The following is a 16132-nucleotide window of genomic DNA, read 5'->3' as shown; positions in this document are numbered from 1 at the left end:
ACCTGTTGATGAATGTGGAAAGGATGGAAGGAAACATATCTTATTAACATTACAGTGAAATGGTGGCAAACAGTATTTCCTGAGGAGACAGGAAACAGCAATTTGTTGGAAGCAGAAATATACCGTAAACAGAACACCTACTTTTCACATTGCTTGACTTATGCTCCCATCAAAATTGCAAAGATAGTACACATAACACATTAGGTACATTATAAGAACCATAAAATAGCACATCTGAAAATGCCACTATTATTTGAAAAATATTTATGGATTCATGAAGCAAAGCAAGTCATTAATGTTGGTGTACTTAATTCTAAGGAATGCAGATGTGTTTTGATTTGTGGAATTCTTTGTTTAGAGCCAAGAGTCCCAAAATGTCTTTGCAGGGAATCTACACCAAATCCACAGGGCTGATTGTCATTCCTCCATTGGACCTCAGCCTTGCTTTGATCAGTCATTCAGCAGTGAGAACAATCTCTGCGCCTGTTCAATTTTTTTCTCAATTTCCTAGCAATTCCTGCACAGAGACTGGCTGCAATCATACTTCTTTCTCATCTACTTTGCAAGAAAATTAAGGGCTTGTGCACTTTCTGTCTGTTTAGATGTAAAGAACTCTAAAATCTGGGAAAAAATGGTTTATGCCCCTTCTCTTTTGAAATGAGTGGCTAGACAGAGTAATAAAGAAAAGGCTTTATGTGGGCAAAACTACCAAAATTATTCTGTTACTGATTTTGTTTTATATAAAAATTTGGTGCCTAATTTTATTAAGGAAGACTTTAAAACATTGCTATGGTTTTTTTTTTTAAATAATTAATATTGAAAATGTTTCATTCATGTTTTGGACATAACTTGGGAGACAATTAATTTATTATATTCACAAGAATTTAAATTTCTTACAGTGAGAATGTCAATTCTCTGGTATATGAAGCTGTGCAACATTTATGTGAAATATTAGGGAAAAATCCATTCTTCTATCAATGCACCTACAAGGAAGAATTTGCTGTTGTCACATTATTCAACTATTCTCTGTGATTTTGGAGAGGCTTAGCTGAGATAGTTATCATTTTTTCATACAGAAAAGTTGAGAAAGGAGAGTAGAGCTCAAAGGGACACCAAAGGACATAGGTTTTCATGGAGCCAGCAGGCATTTGGGTGGGCAGGTCAATCCACCTGCACATTCCCCAAAGAGGCTGCAGGGTCCCAAGAAATTTAGTGAAACAACTTGACAAGTTTAATTTGTAGTTAAATTTCCTATCTGAAGAACAAAAGTTGATAATTCCTTGCTGCTCTGTTGTGAAGTCTGTTAGCTAATTACTCTTTTTCTCTCTTTTTTTTTTTAAGTGACTTTACAGCTTGTAGCAAAATAAATACAGAAATATCTGCACATTTTACATTAAATGACATCTAGGACCTAGTCTATCTCATCTATTGAAAGCTGCTTCAGGATACACACAATGTATGCAAAGATATCTTAGTCACTAAAGATGAGTTTAAGAGCCTTGTCATTGTAATGGCACATATGCCAAAAGAAGACTTTCTCTGATATATCAGATTTGACACTGATTTGACACTAGCTGAACATAGATCACACACTGGTTTAAAAAACTTTGCAATACTATGAACTGTCATAATGGAATGGCAAATTACAGCTGCTGTAAGACTTTGTTATAGAAAAAGTAGAAAGGTATAGATCTACATAATTTCATGTGACCACATCTATATGAAAAGAATCTTGAATAATTCCCATTTTTCTCATAAAAGATTTCCTAGTTATTGAAATAATAGCTTGTCTTTGTCACGTCTGGATGCTTACTAAGAAAATGAAAGAATTTTATTACTCCCATAAATTGGTTTGAAAATCTCTGCTGTTATATGCAATGACAGGCATGGGGTTGTGTGAAATATTGCTACTAGGACCCTTTTCATTTTTCAGATATGGAGCATTGATTGGAATTTAAGACATAGTACCATGACTGTTCAATCTTCTTAGACAAATTTTTCTAGTGGTTGCAGGGAAATATTTTTTTTATGACATACACTAGAGTAACTTGCTAATCTGCTGGCAAATACCTGAGAAGCTCTTTTGGGTTTATAAAAGGGAGCAGGTTATGGCATGTCAGCACATCTGACCTAAAATCTGAAGAGTATCACACTCTTTAGCAGCTTTCTGAGCTGAGATAATGTTATTCTGAAGGGTGAATAAGAAGTCTAAGACCTTTCAGAAAACAATTCTGCTGAGATTCAGCACCCATGGTCAACAACTACTCATTTACAAGCTTCACTCTTTGTGCCACAGTGCAATAACCACGTCTTGAAATGTGTTGACTATAATTTTATTGTATACTCTGATATTTCCTCTGAGGGATAAAAGCCCTCTAAAAAGAAGCAGGCGTAATGAAGAACCCAAGAAGGCAAGAACACAAATTTGTAAAATAATTTTCTTACTAATTTATGTAAGATTCTCTGTAAAATGTGTACTCTGCCAGGTAGAAAAGCCACTGCTCAGCTACTCAAACATTGCTAGGACTTTTTTTTTAAAGTCAAGCAAAGCCAAGCAAAAAAAAAAAAAAATTAATTTTTTTTTTTAATTTTAAATATTTTCTGCACTCTGAATTAGCAAGGCTCTCTTGTAGTACAAACCAGATTATCATCTCCTAAAATCTCCATAAAATAACATTGGCAAGCATGTGAAGAAATGGATATGGAGAACACAACACAACCTCTTGTGCCTTTTTAAAAATAGCAGACCAAAAAGACTGGAGTGAGTAACAAAGGATATCCAGTGATTGTTTCCATCACTAAACTATTCCACAGGCATCTTCAGTACATCCATGGCCACTCTATAACATCTTTTTGCTTCTGCCCTCTAGATAAAGGATTCACAAGACAAGTCTATGAGCCTAAAGCCCTAGAGATGTACTCTCTAAAATAGGGATGTAATTTATAGCTCTAAGATTGACAGGCAAATCTTTATTTCAGTGGAGTCAATGGATAAACCTGCTAGTTGCAGGTTTGCTCCAAGTTAAGATCTTAAAACAAGTTGCTCCTTTCGAAATACAATTACAAATTGCTGAGGTGCTTCAGGATACTGAAATAAATTGAAATCTTTCATGACCGACACTGGGAGATTTAATTTTTAGAATATTTTTATATTCAGGTCAATCCACAGTCTATACAAATCAAGGTAATAGTTATAGGTATGGCATAAAGATTTCCTTGGTTTTTTCTTCTCTTCCATTTGAGCCATTGATTTGTTCTGCTGACCAAAAACACCTTTCTGAATCCAGCCCCGGGAATATCTGCTCAAACAGAACTTGGGAAATCTGTAAAATTTATAAATTTTGCCTAGAACAGTATCCAAATCACAGCATTTGAACAAAACTGTGTCTAACAAAAGAGCTGCTGCCAGACACAGAAAGCTAATGCTGACCCTATTTCAAGATAACAATGGTAATGACACCTAATAACCTTCTTGGGAAAGTAAAATGTTTGTATTGATTTTTCAGACAAAAAATTCACATAATTACTTCTGATTATAAGATGACAGTGGAAAACTTTTGTAATGACATTTTATGCATCATTCTAGTCTCACAAAGCATAATGTGTTTGTTATTTTTGGAAGGCAAAGAATGCCATCAGATATTCACAAAATGGGTCATAAGTTAATGAATAGTCTCAAAAAGTGGCAAATTTAATTAACACTAAGGACTATTTTCCCTTGTAAATACCGTTATGTGAATGGAGTTTGGTAGTTAGTGAGATGAATGTAAAAAATGCATATATAGCCCAAGAGCAAAGCAGAGAATTATTGCACGCCTTGCCAAACAGTGGCCTATTAAATAATTTTAATTATTTAGATTGAGAGATGGGATTAAGAGGCATACTATATTGAAAATTAGACTTATTTATCAATGTTTTAAAATGTAATTTTAATGGATGGGTTCAGTGGTAACTCAAGCCCTAAAGCAGAATGTAATCTGCTCTCCAGAAATTCAGAGACAAGAGAAAAAGATGCCTTACCTTGCATTCCATGCTGTGTCATAGGGCTGAAATGTCTTAGGTGTAAGTGGATTTGGGGACTTTTCTTCTGCCTAAAAGGAACAGAGGGTTTTTTTATACTCTTGTAAGAAGGGTCATGAGAGATTTAAGGGGGATTTATACAGCAAATCTCCATTGTCTTAATGGTCCAACTGTTTTAGCAATGTCACACATTCATATAGAGGAAAAAGTATGGAATAGTTATTTTAATAGTCCTCATAAATAAAGATGAAATCTTCCTATTTTAGGATTTGAAACCATGGGATTTTCTTCTTAAGACTGGCCCTTCTCAAATGGAGATTATTTACCTTGCATAGGCTTCTTGCCTATAAATCGTGGCTGCATGCACAGTCAGATGGAAAGTAAAACCTTTTAAGTTATCAAGTACAGTGTATGTTGTCTTTTTATTCTGTATTTTAACCTCTGATATCCAAAAACAAAGTAGCATATTGAAGCCATACATTAGATGACTTAATGTGAATTTAATGGTTTAATGCATCACTGCATTTCTTGTCAGAGACACAGCAGGGAACCTCTTTATGCTAAAGGGATAGCAATGCTAATGAGAGGAGTGGGAAGAGTTAAAAAGAATGGCTTTATTTTTCTACAAGTCAAGATTTGGCAGAAAGATATGGGAGGTTAACCAATAAGTCTGTATTACTGGAAATCTGTAAGCAACGGACAAGAATGGACAATGATAGGTCAGAAGCCAGATCAACCATGAATTATCATCATACTTTCCATGACAAAGGAATTCTTGATCCCATGTTTCTAGAAGCACTGATGTTGATTTTTCTGGTTGCTTCTTTAAACCTAGTTCAGCCAATCAACAGACAGAAGTGTTAGATCCCAGCTGAGGTCATTAAAATGAAAATGACAATGAGTTCTTAATCTGAAAATGACAATGAGTTCAAGATCTGAACTAGATTCTGGAGGAGAGAGAGAGGATAACATTCAAATGAGATGGGTAAGGTCATTATGTACTCGATTCAAATAAATTAATAAAGGATAATGTCTTGATCCATTTTTTATCCTAAAAATGTATCATACATGAAATGAACATATATATATGCAGTTTTAGATCTCTAACAACAGGGACTGAAGTGTCTCAATTTAACTATGAAAATGGATAAAACATTACTTGTACAACTTCTTAAATGCCCTAACTTGCATGACTGCATGCAAAATATGTACAAATGAATAGTTACTGCAATCAAGTTAAGCTGCAATAACTTGCTCAGAAGTTTAAACCCTGGAATTTGCAAATGATTCCAAGGGTGAAGGGTGGTGTCAATACATTGAATTATATGAGTTAAAAGGGAAGCAGCAGAAAAAGGGTGACTGCCTAATGGCAATGTCAGGCCATGAGATTGAATGAACAACGGTCCTGTTGTTGGAAATAAAGCTTGTGTCAAATCCCGTGTCTTGGTTAGAAGAATTGATTCACAATTAAAGAGTTAGAAGCAGAATTTTTGTTTTAAAAGTCTTGTAAATTGATTGTGTTAATTGAGACAAAACATAACTCAAAATGTCTATCTCTGGCTCACGTAAAAGAATATTTCTGAAGTAAAATGTGACAAAGATGCCATTGGGTTCTAGAAGAAAGGAATGTGTTATTAGATGATAAGCAGATTGTACTCAAAACTTGATAGAAATGGCTACAGATCTTATCATAATAATACTTTGCCCTATATCTAGGAAAAAAAATTCAAAAGGTACTCAAATATTGCCATTATACCTGTTGGTGAAAACCTTGCATCTTTATCCAAAAGAACTGCCTCTGGATACACCTTCAAATAGAAGCCCTACATGTCCCCAGAGATGTCTGAAGGGAATTGCAGGCAGGGAACTTTCTTCAGGGTGAAGTGAATTGTTATCAATCTTGCCACCTTGTCAAAGGCACTGAAAAGACCCTACAGAGCCGTGCTGGTTATTATTTCACTGAAACACTTCTACTTGGAATGAAATTTGTTTCTGAACTACAAACAAACTTGTGCATGGGCAGCTAACAATATTTTTCTACCTGAGCTATTAGTTAAACCTACTACAGGCAGTGTGGTTTCTTCTCTTCATATTTTGTGGAGGTGTTTTCTCCCTGTGCGTTGATAATATAATAGTTCTAATAATCTCAAGGCAGAAATGAACACAGCTCTAGGAGGAACGATAATTATCATAATTATTTAAAAACTCTGTGTGTGTGACCAGCTGATATGTTGCATTTTACAATTTTCCAGATGTTATGTCAGTTCTGCCAGGACTTAGTTGACAAATCCTTCTGCAACATTAGGTCTAATAACATGAAATATATTGTCTGTAAATCTTCCAAATTATTTTTTCTGTAGGTTTTCAGTCAGACTCTTACCACAGTCACCTTTTTAGAGCATGCTGAGAACAATGAAAGGAGTTCAGGGTCAGAATGCATTTCATTTAAAACAATTTAATTTAACATAATCTACATGAAAAAAACCTTATGAATGACCATAATTTAAAGGTTGTGATATGGTAGTAAGGCTTTGGAAAAAAATCATTCCTTGTCCTACTATATCCTTGGAAAGGTCTTGAAAATGGTTGCAACCTTTTGCAATTGCACCTGTATCATTGAAAAATCACTTTTCTACTAGTGCTAGTTAGACAATATGTCTTCTCTCTGCCCTTTCTGGAGTCTTTTAGTCCAGGTTATGCTGGAGGATTCTGGCTTGTATGTTCTCAGCCTTCATTGCTTACAGGGAAAGAGCCATCTCATCCAGGAGGGATCTTCTCCAGTTGAACCACATAACCTTCAGATAGGACACCTTTTCTTTTCATGCCCAGCTGACTATTTAAAAAAACCACAATCTCCAGCCTCCAGTAACAAGTAAAATAATTGTTCTGTTGGCTAGCTATACAAACCAGAAGGCTTAAAAAAATTCACTCTTAATTTCACTCACTGTGCTGAGAAGCACAAGTATGAGATTTAAATATCTTCCAGGATCTAAATGCCTTTCTTAGGTTTGTTTTCAAAGGGTTAGCAGAAGTTATTGAAGAAGGAGAGTGACAGACAGAGAGGTAGTCAAACTCTTGACTTAGAGTCTGGAACAATTCAATGAAGATTGAATTTTTAAGCTAACCTCATATTTATCTTCTATATTTTAAAAAAATCTATTAATATCTACAGTTATTTTCCTACTGCTAATGCTGCAATGCATTTTATTTAGATTTTGTTTAATTCTTTTTGGACTCATATATTACATATATAATTTTTCTATTATAAAATTATCATTAAAGTTTTGCTGTGTAGTGAGAAAAAAACCAGAACTGATCTGTACATACTCATGCATTATTTTTCTTCATGTGTATCCACCAGTTAGACACATATAGCTACCACATAGATGTCTCAGTTTATATCTGGATCATTTCATTCCTTTTTATAGAGAAGACTACAAACATTCAGAAGGAATAATTACGAGGTCTCCTTTCCTATATGGAAGCTGTATGTATTTCTGTCAAATCACTGTATTGTGAATAACCAGTCCAGTTAGCTCACATGATTTATGAATGTGACCTTTTTTTTCATTTTCTTTTAGTGTAACTTGGAGACTGCTAGTGCACTGTGTGACGGTCAGCCTCATCCCAGTCCCTGAGAATTTTCAGGGCATGGAAACTGCCAGACTGTTACAAAGGCATTAGAAACTCTACAATGACACTTAAGTATTCCCTTTTATTCAGCTCTACTAGGCCAGGAAGAGCCAAGTCTTGCTTTCAGGCAGTCTGGTGCAGGATTCCTCTGATCCATCACTGCAAACAAAATAAATGGTGGTTCTAATGCCTCAGGCCAATTTATCTGAGGAGGTAGACAGAAAAAGTAAGCGTGGACGCACAGAAAGCTCTTGAGTCACTCTCACTTGACAGGACCTTTGCTCTCTGCTTGCCCACATCAGTGTCCATGAAGACTTGGGGTTACTAAACAAAAGCTAGAAAGACATCTTAATATATGTGCAATAATGAAGAAATTAACTTTAAATGTCAGGGCCTCTTTTGTAAAGATGATGTTTTGTTGCAAGAGAATGTTTATTAAACGAGGAAAATAAAGTCAAATTACTTAACGCATCTACCCAATTCAGAACTTCAGAAATGTTTCTTGGTAGGCTACTGTTACTGTCTACACTCTCAAATTTTTTAAAGGAGGGCAAAACAGGACAAGCAGGTTTGTATTAATGACAAAGACTCAGAAATAAGATTGCAGTTGTGCTTTTATTTGCAGCAGTATAGACCAAGAATCACTTAATCCTAGACATAAAAGATTTTTCCTTGTAAACTCTTGCAAAATCCTTCACCAGATGTCAGCAGCAGAATAATTTCAAATGGATAACTGCTTATCTAAACTCACCATCAGTAGTGGCTTAACCTGTTCACATTATTTGTATTCAAGGTGTTTTTCCCTTTACACAGAGCAGGAGAGAACATTAAAAAATAATAAATAAATTAACCAAGCAAAACTATCCTCCATCCCACCAAAAAAACCCCTCTGTGAATTGCCTTTCCCTGAAACAGATGACAGAACTAAGCTGCTTCCACAGACTGTGATTCAGCCAATCTTCTGTTTCTGTGGGAAGGAGAGTCCACGCTCTTGAAGCTGTTCTCACCATCGCACGTTCAACTCTTCTGTGGACAGAGAGTGTCATCAGTTCCTCCAGTTTTGTAGAAAAGGCTGTAAACAGCAAATCATGGAAGGTCAATCACCCTCTCCTGGATGTCTGTAGGGTGTGAAGGTTGCTAGCTAGAGCTGTTCATGCTCTCAGCTCAAGCAGAATGGGTCCCCACATGACCGTTCTAGAAACTATTAGTGCACTTGAGTGTTTCTAGTAAACTAGCATTTTGTAAATTATTTCTGGATCAGAGATGGCTTCTCTCTTTTCTTTCTTCATGCCTGGGAATACTGACATGTCCCCAGGGACTGCAAAAGCCCAAATATAACACTTTTCTACTGCAGTGTTTCTCCCCAATGTGAACTTAAGCATTCACTACAGTGACAAACAAGGGGAAGTCTCTTTTTTTGAATGTTGTTTCTTCGGTTACAAAACTTGCTTTTGCTTATTGAACTTTTAACTTTGAAGTGATGTCTCAGCTACATCTTGAAATACATTAGTTTAAAAAGTCACTTTACCTCATCTTTAAACAGGCAGAACACCAACGGCAAAGCTTTAGATCTTTTACCTTTATATTTGCCAGTTCTCTAATTTAATATGATGCATCTTGTCTCAAAAAACTTTGAGAAATGTTTGTTGGTTTTTTTTTTTATTTTTTATTTGGATTTGCAATTGACCTTATTGTTTTTTTACCTTCTAGGCATAGTGAATGTTTATCATTTGCTAATATGATGGCTTTCAACTTTGTATAAATTGATTTATAAAAGGAAAAAAATAACCATGCTAGTTATATACAATTATTTTTTATGCTGTTCTTGTTTTGTTTTTCCCTCAGGATCTACTTCAGGGTTAGGCATTGGATAAGGTTTGTGTAATAAGAAATGGATATATGCTGGTTTAGTTCATCAATTATATGACAGTTACTTGATACTTGGCAGACACTGTCACATCACACCCAAAACATGCAACATTACTAGATTAAAAGCTGTATCCTTATAAAGAACCTCAGAATATGTGACAGACAAAGCATTTCAGAAAATGCAATACTATTTCCTGATTGTATTTTTTGGGGATCTGTTATAAAAACAAAGAGGCATACCACAAAGTCAAATTTTGTGGACCATTTAGGATATTATATGAAGTTCAGCAGTGTCTTCAGATTATTCAACCTGAGTGTCTACGACAAGGATGTGCCTGTAACGGTATATCTTCAGAGTTCATAATCAAGTACAACATGAACCTTGCATAAATGCTAATTTTGCAATGCCAAATGTTGGTCTGTGAAGTCATTGAGATATTTAGCTATCACCATGCGATTAACATTTTCCTCCTTTTCACACTGGTAATTGTTTCCTTTTAAGCCAAAATTCAGTATTATATACATCTTTGATGTTTTTCCTTTTAAAGATCTTATTGGTGGTTTCGTATGTTAGGCCATGACACCTTTGGTGGGAATAAGAGGTAATGATAATTGTAATTTTCTAGGATCACTTTTCTTTTAAACAAGAATTATATATTTTTTTATTTTCCAAAGGAACAACAAAAGTATGTTAAAAATTGAAATGCTTCATTGTTCTTTCCAGCATTGCTTTGATAAGCTATTACAATAATATAAATATCTTGATTGTCACTCTTTTGATCATTTTGGTACCAAGAAATGCATCAAGAGATGACTGTACCTGAGATATCCCAGAGTCTTGATTGCCTGTTATAAACTTCCTTACAGAAGCATTGCTATAGTAAAGGTTGTGTCAGCAGTTTCATTATAATGCCATTTTTCAAGAGGTGATAACTCAACTGTAAAGGTTGCTATGAGCTCAGCAAGGTCATGGTTCTCAAAGCCAGTTTATCTAAATTATCAAAATATTTGATAACTTTAATAAAGTAATGCAAATTATATAAATATTTATAGTTGATCATGAGGAGCATATAGTTAGGAATTCAGAATTAGGTACTGTAATTGTTTGTTCATTTTCTAATCTAAATCATTTTCAGATGTCTTTTATAACTGTGATATTTTAACACATTTTAACTCCACAGCAACACAGAAAGGTTCACTTATTAGTCTTGGTAAAACCACTTAGAGTCTTCTAGTTCCAAATGGAAGCTGACAACTGGTGTTCATATTTGGACATCATATTTTATATAGTTAACCATCACTTTCTGATACTGGCTAAATATACGATCTTTCTGTGTGTTTTGACCTTCCAAGTATATAGACAGAATATTGTAGAGGACAGTGAACAAATGTTTAAAAGTTAAATTTGATTATCATTGTTGGTTAGATATCAGATGTCTTGCATCAGATTCTAATGACAATTTTAATAAAATGTGATGGTATTTGAAGATTAGTTTAATAAACATCAAAACACAACATAAAAAAAAGTTTTCAAGTACTTCCATGAGTCTCTATAAAGCTTACAACTGTACCTACTTTTGGATATTACTTTGATGAATGATGTCTGACACCTGTAAGAATTTAATGTTATCCAGGTGTGTTGTTTAATTTTTGTAATGAAAATTATTTTTGTAATAAGAAGCAAGTAATACTTCCTTCTAAGCTCTGGTCTCTGAGACACCCTGAGTGGGTCTTACCTTCTATTTCAAATATGCTTCTAAAAAGCTAATGCATTTTTTTATAATATCTTGCTTGGACTGTTGTGACATTCTCAGAAGCTTCATTTGACAAATGGATTTAATGGGCTTTTGATAGTTTGGGGGTCTCATTACATGCACTTCCATACAAGTATGGCATAAACTTTGAAATCTTATTAACCATGTTAGAAATACTAACCAAATTTGACTCTAGAGGAAATGCTTAAATTGAACCTTCCCTCAATATTAACCAGAAAATACAGGCAAATGATATAGGAAAACTTACCCTTATTTTACTTCAGTTTGAAACATCTACTCCTATAAAATGAGCTTTCTACGTATCATGCAATGAGAAATCTCATGTCTTATATCTATGTAGTAAACTTGATTGATTCTTAAATCAGTTTAACTGCTCTATTTCTCAGAACTGATTGCATGTGGTCATCTCATTTTGTTACTATTAGGATCTTACTTGTTTTTAATCACTGTTTGTTATCTCAACTATATTTTGTATGACCTAGTTTTTATGAAGGTTTTGATAGTTCCCAAGTTACAGAGTACCTCCACTTCCACACTTGCAGTGTTATCTGTCAGTAACACTTGGATATCAAGAGCCTATAACAAAGTGTCGGAAAGAGGCGGATGGACTTGAAGTGACATGAGGAGATGATACTGAAGTAGCTTAACAGTGATCACACAGACTTTAATATGTAAAATATTTTATGCATTGAAGTCTATGAATAATTCAGGCTAACAGTTTAGGCAGTTTAACCTTGTTAGAGCACCCATCATGCTTAAGAAGCTCAGCATACATGCTGGGCGCGCCCAACTCTCCTTGTTTAGAACAACTGCTCTGGATGATTCTTCTGATGGTGAGTTCTGAATATTGAGCTTACAGTGCTGAAATTGACAGAGACATTAAATGAAGAAACATGGATCAAGTAAGGCAAATTAATGATAAAGCGAATTAAATATTTGCATTCATTATAAAACCTAAAATGACTTTTTACATTTCATTATTTTTTTTAATAATGCCTAATAGATGTGATGGAAATGTCGATAGATTCATGGTGGACTGTATATCTCTTCACAGGAGCTTTCAATAAGCGCCTGAGTGCATTGAATATCGTAGGTTTTCTTTCAGATAATTAAGATTATTTTCAGTGGTAGGTATCTGACTCCTGTTGAAAGCCATTTGGTACAGCAGCCTCACTTCCATTAAAAACATCAGGAGTCCCCCTCACAGAGCATTTTCTACTGAGAATAAGACAGAGACAATGAAAAAATTTTAATCAAAAAATCTTGATTGCCTCCACTGCCAGTTATGTCTTACCTTCCATCAAGTTTCATTTACTGTTTCAGCCTAGACAGTTCATTGTATCATCAGGGACTTTAACAGATACAGAGGTCACAACATGTACATTTTGAACAATGCTTTGAATGTGTCATAACTTCTATTTTTTTTTCCAACAGTACCCCAATGGCCATGTCTCATTGTGCTAGACAGTCATCCACAATATTACCTTTTACCCTTGCCTTTATTGATTATACATCCAAATATATGGCATCCATAATGTAAAAACCTGCCTTTATGAAAGGCAGACAGTATTTGCTGAAGTTATGATCCTTTTTAAATGACCCACTGTATGCACACTTTGGCATTCAGGGAAAGTCATAAAGAATGGCACAAAGGTATAATGAACCCCTAAAGAATGACTGTGATGTGGGCAACCCTCAGTACTCATACACATACAGACAACTTGACATAGGCACAAAATACTTGCTCCTCTGAATGTTCAAGTTAAATCTGGATATTGGAGTTAAAGTTAAATGGAGATTTTTTTTCATTTGTGTTGGATTATTTAGTTTGAACTAATCATGCAATCATGCTGTTGTTGTTATTATTATTAATATTATTATTATTAAGCTATAGATAGGGGATAGCAATGTAAATAGGGGAAAAAGTATTTTTGCTTAAAATTTATCTTACCTTAAATAACATTTTTTTTTAAATTGTGTTTCAAGAGATTTTTAAATGAAGTATTTATCTTTTGGCCTCCATGTCAATTTTACATTAAAAAAAAGTGTATTTTCTTTTCTCCAAAAAATGTTTCATTGGGGAAAATGAACTACAAGTACATACATTTTATTAATGGTACATTTAAAAATAATAGTATTTTATGTATAGAATATTCAAGGTCAAATTATACAGAAAAACAACCAAATTTTTCTTTTTTTTTTTTCTACATGGTCTAACAGAGTTAATGTAATTTCTACTAAGAAATAACACAGATTTCCATTTGAAAAACTTTCAGGCAAAATTAGGTAATAAGGTTGTTCTTATTGGATGTTAAATTGTTAATTGTTTAAGAAGAATTCATTTGCCAGTTATCATGTATTTTTCCATCAGGAAGCAATAGCTAAATAGAATGTAAGTGAAAAATAAGAAGTTCAGCATTACCAAAGTGGGCCTATGTTTCTGTACAATAGTAACAGTGAGCATTAGATACAGCAAATATTTTGTATTTTGTTTCTACTGCTTTGGTAGTGTCACATAGCTAATATTCAAGCTCTCCATTTCTGAATGAGAAGTATGATAATTTAATTAATGTTTAAATTCTAGGAGCTGCTGAAGATCACACATAATCCAATTAATTTTATTCAATTATTTTAATAGCAAACCACTTTGCTATAATTACACTTAATCCCCTGATTTTTTTTCCTCAGCTGTTTATCAAGGGTTTGTATGATATCTTTTAGGAAATCATACTGGGATATAATTATCAGCAATCCCCAATTGAATTAATGCACTAAATAGTACTCAATTATGAGCAACATTGCAATGCTGAACAGGTTAGTTTGGAAGAATGCAACACATAGTTTTAAGTTTTTGAGCTGCTTTCCCCAGAGTTTTTTGGGAAGAGGAGACAATGCGCTTATTTCTCCCACTAACTGATACTGAACAAAGAAATGCCAAGATAGAAGCTAGAACTGATTCAAAGAAAAGAATTGCAACCAGGCCCTTCTAAGCATTGTGGATGTTTATTGAATTTTAAGTATTAGAAATTATTTTCAGCAGTATCATATTCTCAAATACAAGGGGGTTGAGCACAGGCGCCCTATGGATGTGGTCACAGCACTAAACCTGGCAGAGTTCAAGAAACATTTGGACAACACCCTGGTGCACATGGTGTGACTCTAGGAGATGGTCCTGTGCAGGCAGGATCAGTGGTTGGACTTGATGATTCTTGGGGGTTTCTTCCAACTCAGTGTATTCTATGATTTTGTGATATAGCAGAGTGCTATTAGTATCTGTAATGTTGGAACCTTGACATGCTAAAATTGTAATTTCATTGGTTTATAGATAAAAGAAGTACATGCATAATTGTGTCAGACTCTTGGAGTTTGTCAAAGAAATTATCCAAATTCCTTTTTCTCATTGTGTGTTCTTTTAAAACAGAAATAAGTGCATCATATTTAGCGTGCTCTTGCAGGAATGTCCATGACCTATTAAACAAGTTCAGTATTAAGCGTGACATAAGATTATTAGGGATATCCTATTTCTAGATTAAATACTGTCTTCTTCTGAAGTCTCACACAAACCCAGCATCTTGCCAGACTTTTAGTGATAAACACAGAGAAAGAAAAAAAGTAAATTACAAACTTGAAAATAAGGGTCTATTGTTCAGATCCTCACATTTCTGACAAAAGGTGCAGCTACTGTTCTACAAGGACGTTTATCAAGTCTTAAAAAACTATCATTGTCCTTGTAAAAATTGAAGTTTTTTATGGTTTTAGAAGTGTTAATTGCCCAACCATGCAATGAAATGTGCAATAAGAATGCCTAATGATCCCTAAGTAAAAAATCAAGACAGAAAAAGATGATTTGTAAGCTTATCAGTATGCATCAAAAAGAAGCTAAGAAAGAAGTCCCCTAATTTTCTTCTGCCTTTGATAGCCTCATGCAGGGTTACAATGCAGCAGGAAGGAACATTTTTGTTTTTCTAGTGTGAGGCTAATGTGACATGCACTTTCTTTTGCACGTCATTTTTCAAGTCTGTGAAGTAGCCTGTAAGATCAGGTCTTGTGGAGGCTTTTGAACATTCTCTGTGGTCTTTAGCTCTAGAAATAAGCTATGATGAAGGAAGGAGTGAATTCACTGCTACTTTTAGTTTTTTAACCTTAGATAACCCTTTCAAAGCTGATATACAGACACCATGCCTCCCCACCACTGCCAAATTTGCATTTGGTGCAATGGAAAAGCCTAGGTTCACCCATCCTTTTCTGAAATAGCGTAAATGTCGAGGTAGGCTCCTTTTGCAGTCAAGACAGTCAAAAGCAACATATATTTTCATAATTTTCCACTGAATCCAGTGAGGGCTGAGTGTGAGTTAAAGTTAATCCTAACTTTAGGATTCAACATTGGATGCGTCCAGGCTGAACCCAGAGACAAAGATCATGGTCCATCAGCCAATCTGTCATGAGCACTTTAGATAAAAATCCTAGAATTTGCTTTGTCATATGTCCTGCCATCTTGTTTTTCAGTCTTTGATGGATAGTGGAAAGGAATGATGCTATGGGTTCATTTCACTACTTTTTTTATGGGACATAATCTTCCTTTGAAGAACATGCCTGGAAACAAGTGTGTTTGCCTGAATTTGAAGTTTGACTCAGGAGACAAATTATGAAATTCTGAAAAAAAAGTTTTTTGAATACATACAAAATTTGTATCAGTTATTTACTGAGAAAAAAATTAGGTTTAATTTTTCTCACAGAAATATCCCATTTTCTCCCGTCTCTGTCATGGAAAAAAAGTTTGGAGGCCTCATTATCTTCTCTCTTTTATTTCTAAGGACATATGGCTATTTCGTGAG

Source organism: Melozone crissalis, unplaced genomic scaffold, assembly GCF_028551555.1.
Source record: "Melozone crissalis strain CALT ecotype California unplaced genomic scaffold, PUWL_Pcris_2 ptg000004l_1, whole genome shotgun sequence".
NCBI lineage: Eukaryota > Metazoa > Chordata > Aves > Passeriformes > Passerellidae > Melozone > Melozone crissalis.
This window is presented reverse-complemented; position numbering follows the sequence as displayed.